Here is a 12,888-nt window from a genome sequence, read left to right on the forward strand (position 1 = left end):
AAGGTAGAAGGAGATGTAAAGGAGCAAGAGAGAGGGATGAACTGTGGGGAGATTAAAGCAGAAGGAATGGAAACATGTAAAATACAAAAGAAAAACAGCGTTTCTTTCCACTGAGGCCTTCCTTTTCTTCAGAGGGAGGCATGGGGCTGACAGCAGCAGAGCAATGCAATACTGGCAGAATTTTAACAGTGTTCTCATTATTTATTTACTACTGTGAGGAGGAGACTCCCAGTACATAATACGCTGCAAGAAGAGCCATATTTTGTGGTTTTTTTGCATATATATGTGTGTGGCTGTGTGCGTTTATGTGCTTGTGATGTGACTGCCATATCATAGTAAGGGCTATGATTGACAGGCTGTAAAAAAATGACCCCTTGCAGTGGCTTCATTCATATTCTGGAGAAGTCACTGTGTGCGTGAAAGCTATTTCACAGAGGAAACGATGAGGGCCAGGTGCCACAAAGCAGCACTGAGATGGCGTGAGATGGGGTCTTATACTGTGGAGAGACAGATAAAAGAAAGAATGAAAGAAAAGGGAAGGCCAAATACTGAGAGAAGGCCCCACGAAGGAAGAACGGGCGGCTGTGTCTAATCATACTTGAGTGGATGAAACTTGGGTCAGCAGAAGCATGGAGCTGTTAATTAAGTGGCAAAAAATTAGAGTCAAGACAGGAACCAACTCTGATGTACATCAAATGAATACATGCTGCTTTACTTGCACAAGCAGCTGCTCCTACATGTTTTAAATGTGGCTGTCTTAGCTAACTTGATTGTGTTTTGTAGGTTTTTCGAAAGCTTTTGGTGCTCTACATGGATTTTTGTGATTCATCCTGCAAAGAAACTAGAAGGTTTTGGGTTGGAATCCCGGCCTGGGGTCTTTCTCGCGTGTTGGGTGGGTTTTCTCCGGGTTCCTTCCACAGTCAAACAACTTGGTTAGTCAGGTTAATTGGTGATTCTAAATTGGGAGTGTGTAGGAGTGTGTATTGTCTGTCTCTTCGTGTTAGCCGTGTGATGGCGACCTGTCAGCTGGGATCGACTCCAACCCCCATGTGACCCTGCACAGGAAGAAGCAGGTATAGCTGATGAATGGAAGTGATTTACTCCATACATAAAAAATGTAGCAGGTGGGCAACAGTCAGGCAGCTGAGAGCAGGCCCAGGGTGGCTAATCGGGAGGACCGGGACAATTCCTGGTGGGCCGATCTGATGTTTGGGCCGCGAGGGCCGGTGTTCAGTCATGGCACTGGGTTGATCATTCTGCTGCTACCGCTGTTCCTGATCCGCCTCCACTGGCAGCTCTGTTTTTTTTTTGTTTTGTTTTTGTTTTTTGCTTTTTTTCGCAGATGCACCGTGACGTAACACGCCCGTGCACACGGTCAGAGGTGTTTGAAAGATGAAAACAGGAAGAGCAAGGATGGTGCAGAGAAGGCAAGAGTTAAAAACAGGAAAGCTCTGGAAACAGATGCAGCCGAATGTGCAGAAATTGGAAAAAAATTTTCACTAAAGCTCGCAGTTTGAAAGGACAAATGGTGCCAAGGAAACGGATACCGACTTTGTTGAACTTTGCAAACCACCGTTCAAGTTAATTGTCAAATCAATTAATTGTGTGTCATTGTGGTGTAAAACATAACGTTATATAATTTAAATAATAGTATGATGTGACCACATAACTGGGAAACTTTGTCCTTTAGCCCCTCAGAGTCAGAAGAAAGATCCAGCACCAAGCAGCAGCCAAGAGCCACAAGACCAGAGTGGGAGGTACGATTGTTCATTGAATGAATATTATTAGAATGAATATAATAAAGAGTCTGGTGCAGACCTGCTCTATATGAGAAGGTGATTCAGCACTACATTAATGAAAATGACCTGATGGCTTTGTAAAAAGGGGAGATTTGTGCTGGTCATAATGTTTTTTGAGCAACACACCATACTATGATGTTTTTACAGTGAAGGTTCTACTATGAAACCAGTTTGACATGTTCAGGCGTTCTTTGTGTGAAAACTCAGAGATTTCAGGTATCAGAAGGTGGTTTTCAACTTTCTGCTTCAACTTTAAACTAAATTTCCTTCACTAAGCCAGCCCTCTGGACTTCCAGTAAGCTGTGTTCCTATTGGCTGTCCAGGTGGCTGCTTGGTGTTATCAGGAACACCTGAGCAGCTCAGTGTCTTCCTGCTTTATGTCTGCAGTCAAACATTTTCTCTGTTTCACTTCACTGAACTGGGTTTGGCTCTGTCACTTCTTGTATGAAGCTGCTGTGTCTCAGTTCATCTGTGTTTCAATGATTTTTTACAATTTAAACATTGCAGTGTCTGTGTTTATACAGATGATACCATCTTGTACGCCCTCTGCTGTTTGTCAAATCAAGCTCGCTACCTAAATAACAGTCTGTCTTTGACCCCTAGACCTCTTTTATTAATTTATAGTTGATTCTAGACTCTATTAAGACCAAGTTTTGGTGTTTCTACTCAGATCAATGCCCTCTATGAGAATCTAGTAAACACAATAGATCATTATAATTATTTAAGATTTGGTTTGACTGCAGATTGTACCACACAAATGCATGTTGTGTATTATGTTTAAAAAAAATTCTACTTAGATACTAACAGCAAAGAACAGCTTGTTTCTCATTTCAAACTAGGAGTACACTGAGAGGGTGCCAAGGCCACTACCCTGTCTCACAATGTTGGAGTTTGAAATAATTGGGAGGATAGTCCAGTGAGATCTAGGTTATTTTCAAGGGGGTCGAAAAACAAAAATAAAAAATACATACAAACACAACATTATAGAACAAATGCTACAAATACATTTCAGATGCAGCTTGTTCATTCTCTCCCATCTCAGCTATTGAACGAAAAATCACTTACAAGGACCCAGATAAAGCTACATTAATTACATCAGACTAACGAGCAACTGCAGCAGATTGATTATTTGAAGCACTAACAAGCTACAAATTGAAAGTACATGCATATTAAAAGCATGAAAAATTGGCTTTAAGATAAGAGAGTGAAGATATTAGATTTAGAGATTTAAACAGAGATTTTTCCAAATGCGGAGGGCCTTGTATTGAAATGAGTCTGAAAATCCAAAAAGAGATGGAAAAGGGACATTGCATATGTTAGAGTGAATAAGAAGATGTATTTGGGACCAAAAAAAGGAATGACAGTTAAAATAAACACATTTGAAAATGAACCAGACCCAAATAATTGCATTCTTTTGTGCAAACGATTTAAACAGTTCTTCTGTTGGCTATTCTCCACCTCTGCTCCAAGATTCATGAAATTCAACCTGGTAGTTTTTGCATAATCTTGCTGACAGACAGACAAACAATTGGTACTGTAAGCAAAACACAACTCTTGCTTCAGTGGAGGAAAAATGTTACACAACCTGTTACACTAGTTTTAATGAATTATGAAAATACTCTGCATGCACATGCTGCTATCAAAGTCCTTCTAGAATATCTAGGATCAGTTTAATTGCTCTGCTGCTGTAATTGAACCACTAGAAACCATAGTGTTGGTCAAACTAGCTCACCACTGCAAGCAGTACTGACATCCATGAGGCCTCTAAACTATTTTTGCTTCCACATACTACAGCATGTCTATACTACTGTATATATCTGCATATAACGTATCCTTATTTATACTCCTGTTTTCATTGTACTTATCTGAGCTATAGTGTATACATGCTTTCACATTAGGCTACTTTATCTCCATATAATGACCTCTACTTGCATTATTCATTCATTTTACTGTAGCTGCTGTACATGCTGTATACATCTTAATATATTCATACCCCCACTATCTGTACATCTGAATGCATGTGCACATGTCTCTAAGGCTTTTTACTGCCCTTTTAATGTTGCTGAGATATTTAAAAGTTAATGTGACTGAATTCAGAGTGGGGCTGCACTGTGGCTTGGTGGTTAGCACTTTCACCTTATGGCTAGAAGATCCCCGGTTCACCCCGGAAACATGCTCAGGTAAATTGGTAACTCTAAAGTGTCCGTAGGTGTGAATGCGAGTGTGATTGTTTGTCTGTATACGTAGCCCTGCGGTGGACTGGCGATGTGTCCAGGGTGTCCCCTGCCTTCACCCCAAGTCAGAGGTTCCAGCGCCCCCTCGACCCTACAGAGGATAAAGCGGTGTATAGAGAATGGATGGATGGAGTTCAAAGTGGACAATCATGACACTACAGGTCACTTGATTAGACTTAAAATCTGCTGTACCAACTCTGAACGTCTGGTTTGCAATATCTTTCCTTTGGAGTAAACTGCAAAATAAATGAAAGTCACAGATGTTTTCTCTTCAGGGAATTCAAGATTCTACTTGTATTTCCTCAGTTAGTGTATTTGTGTGTGTTTGTAATGACAGACTTGTTTGAGTTCTCAAGACCTTGAGCTCAGTAACATCAACCAAAAAAATGTTGAAATCTTTCAATCGGGATTTTGACAAAGCACATGTTGCATTTAAAATAGAGCCTCAGACAAAAGGAAAGGTGCTGCAGAATCATTAAAAGAACAGACCAAGCAGACTCACTTCAGAGATGTTGAGCAGTATAAAGAATTTAATTATCTGTCTATCACAAAGAGCTGACAGTCGTGTGGGGCATGTAAGTCCTCTTCTACAAATTAATGGCTTTTTGTGGTAGTCAGGGGGATGGGATTTTATTCCCTAAAGTCAACCCTTCACTGCTCTCAAATCCTCACTCATCACAACTCCGTACCCTCTATTCCCAATTGTCACACCTTCTTCTATCATGTCACAACAGACACAGTGGGGATGAGGGAGAGGGGAGTAAAAGGGGGGAGGTAAGGGTGAGGGAGCAAGGGATTGGCTTTGAACAACACCATCTCACCTGTAAAGCTGGAATCAGTGCAACGCTGACTGAGACCAAAGAGATTTCACTGCTTATAATCTGCTGCTGGACCATCTTTTTGGATCCAACAGAGCTGCTTGTGGCATCTTGGCAATAAAAGAGAAAGAGGCGAACAAAAAAGGAGAAATTGTGAGAGAGTTTGCAAACAAAGGGAGTGAAGTGAGGGTGAAGGGAGCCTGAGAGAAAGTTGGGTGGAGGAGGAAGGAATATGACTGAAGCAGCAGGTGGAGAAGCAGGGATTTGGGAGATTTAAGAGACGAAAACACAAAAGAAGTGCAGTGGGCGTCGATTCAAATTTTTCCAAAGGGAAAGGTGATTACCATGGTACCGTCAGGGAGGAGGAAGGCTTATTGAGAGTGGCCTAATTAATTTGAGTGCTAATACAGAGACCACAACATGGAGTCTTCATCTCCTACGCCTGGATGGCTGCTCAGCTCCATCCGCTGTCTCAGCCTGTAGTCAAACACCACACATGAATTCACTTAGAACAGCTTGAGCACAAACCTGGTATCACATTAGCACAACAGCGATAACGGCACTGTCACAGCAGCCATGTTGAATTAACTCCCAGTGTGAGCTCGATGAATTTCACAAATGAACATATTATCTCCGAACTGAAAAAAAGCAAACCTGCTGACTGTGTGACCAGAGAGACTCCACATTATTCCTGAGGCAGTTTTCCTATCATGATGCTTTATCTACATCGACTCCTGCAATCAATAAAGACTGTATCATTCACCCAGAAATGTATTTGATAATCAATATCAACATCCCTCACCTATTTGCCCACAGGGACAGGCAGACAGCGACGCATTATGAAGAGAAGACATCCAAAATCCCATTAATTCCACTCCATCCCTCCATCTTCTATCTCCCCCCTTTAGTGAGCCGCCCCCCTCGAGGATCTCACCTAATGCGATCCCCAATGACCATCCACCGTCTAAATGCTTGCTTTTATTGCCAGAAGCTTTGATTTTATTCTGGTCTAGCTCAGAGCGCTTGCTAACAGCTGAGCTTTTGCTTTTTCTACGATAAATACCAATTAAAATTTATTACAAATTGCTCTTTAGATGCAAACGCTGCAAAACAGGGTTTAAATATTGCTTTTCTGTAAACAAGCATAAGCTTTGCTGAGATGCCAGGAAATGTCTACAACATTGCACCTCTCTATTCCACAGTGTAACCGTATAATAAAGAAAAGTTATCCCACCCAGGTGTTTTCAGACATCTGCAAGCTGCGACTCTTCTCCTCCCACATACTCCTACGTGTTTGCCCCAGGCCTGGCCAGATCAATATATCATTAGCCAGTCTCCATGCTCACCCCCTCACCTCCCTCCCACTACACTCTTACTCCGTCCTCCCCTCACATTTCGCACTATTTCATGCTGTTTTTCTCCCTTTACCTCGCCTCTCATCTTCACTCCTTTGGCCACCACCTCCCTACTCTCTCTCCAGTTTCTGCCTCTTTGTGTATTTCTCTGCACCCACTGCCAACATGGAAGACAGTACCAAAGAGGGGTAACGAAAAGAGAAAAAAAAAAAGATGAGAGAGGGAGGTTAAAGGTGTAAGGGAGGGAATCTGAGCCACAGAGATGGAGATGGTGGCGAGCGAGGGCAGAATTATGAAGAAAGAGCACAGCAACGCAGGGGAAGAGACGGGGAGCATGAGGGGGATGGGGAGCATGGCTGGCTGGCTGTGTGGTGAAATGAATGTGTAATTGCGTTGTAGTGGCTCAACCCCTGAACAACTGAGTGATGGCGGGAGTGACAGAAGCAACACTCCCCCCGGCGGAGGCGGTTGAGCCTGTGGGTTGCTGTGCTGTCGGGTAAACAGAGGAGGTTGTCGGTATTGGTGTACAGGTGCCAACACCACCAGGTAGCAACACGCCCATCCCGACTGCACACTGTCAGACATGACAGCTGGAAGAGATGATGAGGAAAAGCCGGTCATCAGATTCTTGTAAGGAAAAGTTCAGCGTGTGTTTCATCTGGTTAGAGCACAGACTATATTTCTGGTCCATTTGTGAACAAAAACAGTCAGGGATTGGTTCCCATCTCCCTCCCTCTGTCTCCTCTGTTTTCTCTCCCCAAAACAGGCCACCCATTCACTCACAGCCCACCCCGCCCTGCTTCCAATTTTTTGGTATTCTCTCCTCAATCTGCCTCTTTATTTCCCGTCTCCTTCCTCTTTCCCTCCGCTTAGAACAACGCGAGGCGGGGGTGAAGAAGAGGGTAATTAAAATGGGGATGCTGTGCGGTGAAAAAGACACACCTCAGTCATCACTGCAAACACGGGAGATGAAAATGTGAATGGAATCAAAGGGGCTGAGTGTGTTTTCAGGCTACACAAATATATAAACCATATGCTGTTTCAGAGGCTGCTTTCATGAAACGTTTCACACATGGAGATGAGAAATAACCAACTCTGATGACCCCACCATGCTGCAGAGCTCTGATTGATGAGCTTATATAGCTTCAGGACAACTAATGAAACAGGTGAGATAGCAACAGCTCTCAAAAACAAGAGGGGAATAAAACCCGAGTTACTACGTGGCGGTTACTGCAGAGAGAGGGATTGGCAAGACCAGGGAGGGTGCAGATGGAGGAGTCACCTTGAGGGAGAAGAGGGAGGGGAGGAGGAGGAGGGAAGGGACACAGTGGCAATGCCAATTCATTTCTTTTCAGGTTAAGCTTGTGGATACTGAGAAACACACTTGAGGCGCAATTCATCTGTATTCTGAAGGTGGAGAATTGAATTAATAATCACACAAAAAGGTTATGACATACAACGACTGCATGAGAAAATCCTGAGATCCAGGTGTCAGCCGCTGCTGCTGTTTATGTCTGTTTGTGGTAGAAAACACTGCTGGCGTGTTCAGTGGTGACTAAACACTGGAGTCAGTAGGACTCTACTCGTCCTCCCAGCGGAGTTGGGAGTGAAAATGAAATAATATTGATTTAATGCTCAGGCACAGCTTTATGGATTGATCTTCATCCCAGGCTATGAGTACACTCCACAAGAAGTCCAAGCAGCCTTTATCAATAACCGTGCTGCCCTTAAGCTCCATTTATTTACTGTTTATCACAGCTACACATTCAGCCATTTTAAGAGGACTCAAACAGTCGCTTTTGTTCTGCATGGCTGATTTACTTAGAGTTTTAGAGTTTATTCTGAATGATTCTGTTATAATATAATGTCAAGTATTGCTGCTGTTTGACTGTTTTAACATCCTAAAAACTGAGGCGGAGGACACCATTTCCCCACATTACACCACAGTGACATCTATTGGTGGAATACTGACACAGACTTAAAGGATAAAGGCAGATGATGTGCTATGTTTTCCTTGTTGTGAACAAATCCCATAAAAATGCCGGCATGAATTGATCCTACTGCAAGTAAACCGAAGCCTTACAAGGCTTTTCCTTTGTGCCATAGCGCTCCATTGTTGTCCAGAAACAATGAAAAATCAATTGAAAAGCCACATTGTTACACTGACATGTTCCTTCACTATGAACATGGACACTGTGCTTTATTTGTAGTCAGCCACATATCAGCATAAATCCATCCTGTTGCCATAAATACCCACAATAGTGCCAAATCTGCACATGAAAATAGATTTGATGCACTCCTAATTTGCAAACACCTACTAAAAAGGACATTTTGCAGGTTAAGCAATTACTATGTTTTTTTGTTTGTTCTTGATAAAACATTTAGAATCTTTCTTGGTATGTTTTCAATCTCATCTAGCAAAAAAAAAAAATTCAGCTAGAAAATATAATTGTTTAAACATACGGTCTCTAATTTTTAAAAGCCTGCTCTGTTTTGGCTCAGCCCTCCAGTCACCGCAGGCCTTTTTCACAGCCAACATTCTGACTTGTCACAGTAGGAAAAGAACAGGTGTTGCAAATAACATTAACAATTGCTCCATTCTACCCACATGTTTCAGTTAGCATCATTCATTTTATTATCCGCACCTGGGCACTTCCTATTGTGACATGAGCAGCATAAAAAACACTCATTTTAGTGTCAAATAGCACGATGTAGCCACTGCTGACACAGGAAATGTAAAAAGCAAGGAGGAATAAGGACTGAACAGATGACTAATTGTAATTAATAAATAGGTTTCTTGACGTTTAAGTGATTTTATCTTTGCCCCAATGACTTGTACCTGTGCTGCACAGATCTATTGATATCTGATGTACCTTCATGTAAAATAGTGGATTCTTTACCAACATTTCACAAATATTTTTCCGTAAGTTGTCACTGCAATTCTGTAATCCTTCATTCTAAGTAATTCAGGTCTTAACTGTTAGCTATCCATCTACTAATTCCTTGGTACCAATTTGCTGGAATTGTATGCACCTCACTGTAAAGCAGGAAAGAGCTCTAACAGTGTTACAGCAGAAAAATGTCTGCTAACAATATGAAGATAATAAATTTAAGAAAATGTATTTCACATTTCTAAAAGTGTTTTAAACCTAAAACAAATTCAAGGACAATTCAAAAGTTTGAATTTCTCAGTGATGGCCGGAATCAAGTTCTGAATATAATGGAAAGCAGCAGACATAAAACAAACAAACAAACAAAGCAAAAAGGTGAGCGAGAACAGACATAAAGGGAAATAATGAGCTATACAAAAATACAGAATACAACAAAGGAAATGACGCACAATTCATTCCAAGCCGGAGCAGACAATAATACACCTGGTATTGTATGAGCCTCTGTCCTCATTACTGCCACCTCTGTGTGGTTTGTTTATGAACACATCTGTGGGAGGAAAGTCTACTAGACATGTCACTGAAGGGCCACTTTATATTCTGAGTAAACAGTACATTTTCCTCGTCTTTAATGCAAGATATACAATGAAATTGCTGTTAATTATTGGAGTATCTATAATGAAAAATGTCATATTATGTTATTTTATGTTATGCCTATGGTATAAAGACTGCAAATGTTAAAGAAATCCGAAAAATGTGTCCTTTGTCCTGTAATTGAAAATGGAAAAACTGGAAAATTCGTGCTAATTTATTGTTCAGTTATTGCAAATTTCAAAAAAATCTACTATATTGTTGGTTAATAATGTACCTACATTGATAATTACTCTTGTTAAAATCAAATCTTCTGTAATAAAAACTGATTTTTAACCCATGTATTGTTTTCCATTTCCATAAAATAAAATGGAAATGCTTTTTGTCTAATTAATTACTTTCTCTCTGAATTTTACGAACGGAAACACGAAATCAAATCCACCAACTCATGCTAATGTTGCGTGCCCATTTCACACTTAAAATGCATCACTGTGAAGTGTTAATGTTTGTAGGTGTTGCACAAATGAAACTGATATTCATTATCAGTTGACAAAATTTTCATTTTTTTTTAACAATTTCAGAGCTGTTACACATTACTTAAAATGTAAAATTGCTGTAAAGTTGTTGCTGTTTTTCCATTAGTGTCAGTATTTGTGCCACAGGTTACAAGTATTGCATTAATTCTGTAACCCATCAGTTTCTTTGATGGGAGTAGCTAAGCAGACATACTAGCATCAAATTTTGATGTCTCCTGAACGATGTTTTCACTTCTTTAAAATAAATATATAAATAAATCCTCCAAATCCTCGAAAATTTATTCGAAACTTATCAGCTCTTTCCCTCAGACTATCACAAACCTACCATATAAAAGCAGGCTAGGAAAAACTATAAAAATGAACATACAATGCATGATCTTCTGTCAGAGTAGCCTTCATAAGAGCAAGTAAACGTACTAAAATGGATTTTAAAAAAATACATATAACCATATCCTTTACCCCAAATTAGAAACCTAAATATACCAAACTATCAACAAATAGATGCAAATAGATGTTCACACTTTGAAAGCTATAATGAAGCAAAGAATCTGAGACGTCACAGCCAATTTGTCCCCTCACCCCAAAAGGACGAGGCAGATGGCCGCCCACCCTGAGTCTGGTTCTGTCACAGGTTCCTTCCTGTTAAAAGAGAGCTTTTCCTCCCCACAGTCCAAGTGCTCATTTGTGGAGCAGTTGTTGCATTCTCTCATCCTGGTTTCTCTATATATACTACACTCTAAAAATAAATGCAGCACTTGGCATTAATGTTGTGGAGTTAAGAGTGAAATTATGTTCAACTAACAAATGGCACTGAGTTAAGGCAGTTCCTTTTGAATTAAAGCTATTCTTATTAATCAGTTTATACAAGTCTTAAAGCTGATTACTCACAAAAACTAAAATGTTCCAGCTAGCTTTCCCACATTATTTAAAATGAAAGCCGGCATGTTTCATCTTCAATTATTATCATAATGAACACATTAAGCTGCTTCCTCCCACAGTCCAAAAATATGCTGAGGTTAGTTGGTTACTCCAAATTGCCCGTAGGTGTGAATCTGAGTGTGATTGTTTGTCTGTATATGTAGCCCTGCGACAGACTGGTGACCTGTCAGGGTGTCGCCTGCCTTCACCTGAGTCAGCTAGCACCCCCCGCGACCCTAGTGAGGATAAAGCGGTGTATAGAGAATGGATGGATGGATGGATGGACATTAAGCTGACCAAAACTTTAAAATGAATTTATGCCAATTAGGGGGTAGTTTGTTGGTTTTGTTCATGTAGTGGTTTCAGAGAAATAAATTTACTCAACAGCAAAACTGTTTAGAATTATCAATTTAGAACAACTTCTTTTATTTTGAGCTGCAGTGATGCTTTTCAACATATGATATTGAAATTGCACCACAAATTCTAGATATACATGGAAAGCTGTCTTTCGCTGAACAGATTTGTTCAATTAAACTTTGTGGTTATTATCCCCGACTATGGTAAACTGATGAAAGGATTGCCAGAAATGTCCACTAATGGTCATACCAGAATCTAAAATATTCTTTAACTCATTGTTTAGGGGAATGTATTTGTGAAAGATGTGATACTCTTCATGAAATTCTCTCTGTATCACATGTGTTCAGCCTACAGGCCCTCTATCACACAACTTTGACTATCTGAAATTGTCATGATGTATTCAGTAGGTAAATGAAAGGACTCAAAATCAATTTTATTAAATTACTAAAACGGTAATTTATATTCAAATCAAGTAACATATAATTTTAAATTACATATATTATTAAGTTAATGCAATTACTACTGTTATAATGCCAACCCAACTGATCAACATTACTTTTGCTACTTAAAAGATTTGTGTATCAGTGAATTGGATTTATTTTATAAGTGATGGGAAAGGGGTCTTTATATTATTTTCTAAAGTGTAGTTTATGCAAACTGTCCAGAGGTGACAACTAAGTTATGATTTGGTGTTAAAAAGATATAACTGAATAGATTCAATAACTTCAAAATCAGTAACACAATCTAAACGTGTCTCTTGTTATCTTTGTTTGATTTAAAAGAAATATTTCAGGTTGCAGAATCTGGAGAGTATTTTCTGTTATGCAAGGCTTTTAAATGTGAAGAACAGCTATAGATGTTGCAGATCTATGATCTAGTTTTACCAGTAACCTTTTGTTTTTAACTTTAGTTGACTGTAGGCTTTAGTTAGGCACATGTGCACCTTTCGATAGTAATATTTCTCTTATGGATCTGGGATGACGTTTCTGCTATCAGGGTTTAACAGGTCAAAGATAAGCACAGTTCATAGTATATTTGTGTAGGTATATAGAGCCTATGTTGAATACCCTTTAACTGCCTCGTAGTGAGAAAATGTGTTGAAATGGGAAATTGAGTGAAGAACAGTTTTAATCACGAGCAGTACGAGCAGTAAACGAGCAGTGCAACACGGCCAGCAGGCGTCCTCGGTGCACTGTTTTTCTGGAGGTGGATCAAGTTTAAAAAGATACTCACGGGTGCGATGAAACTGTCCCCAGAGGCTCAGTATTCTGCTTAGAGTGAAGCTGGACGAGCCTAGGAAAATAAAATCCATTCGATACATGGTTAAGTGTTGGTTTTACTTACAGTTTATTTAGTTTACTTCGTCCCCATTGGCCATTTTTGAGGTGACGT

This window comes from Acanthochromis polyacanthus, chromosome 6 (genome assembly GCF_021347895.1).
Source record: "Acanthochromis polyacanthus isolate Apoly-LR-REF ecotype Palm Island chromosome 6, KAUST_Apoly_ChrSc, whole genome shotgun sequence".
NCBI lineage: Eukaryota > Metazoa > Chordata > Actinopteri > Pomacentridae > Acanthochromis > Acanthochromis polyacanthus.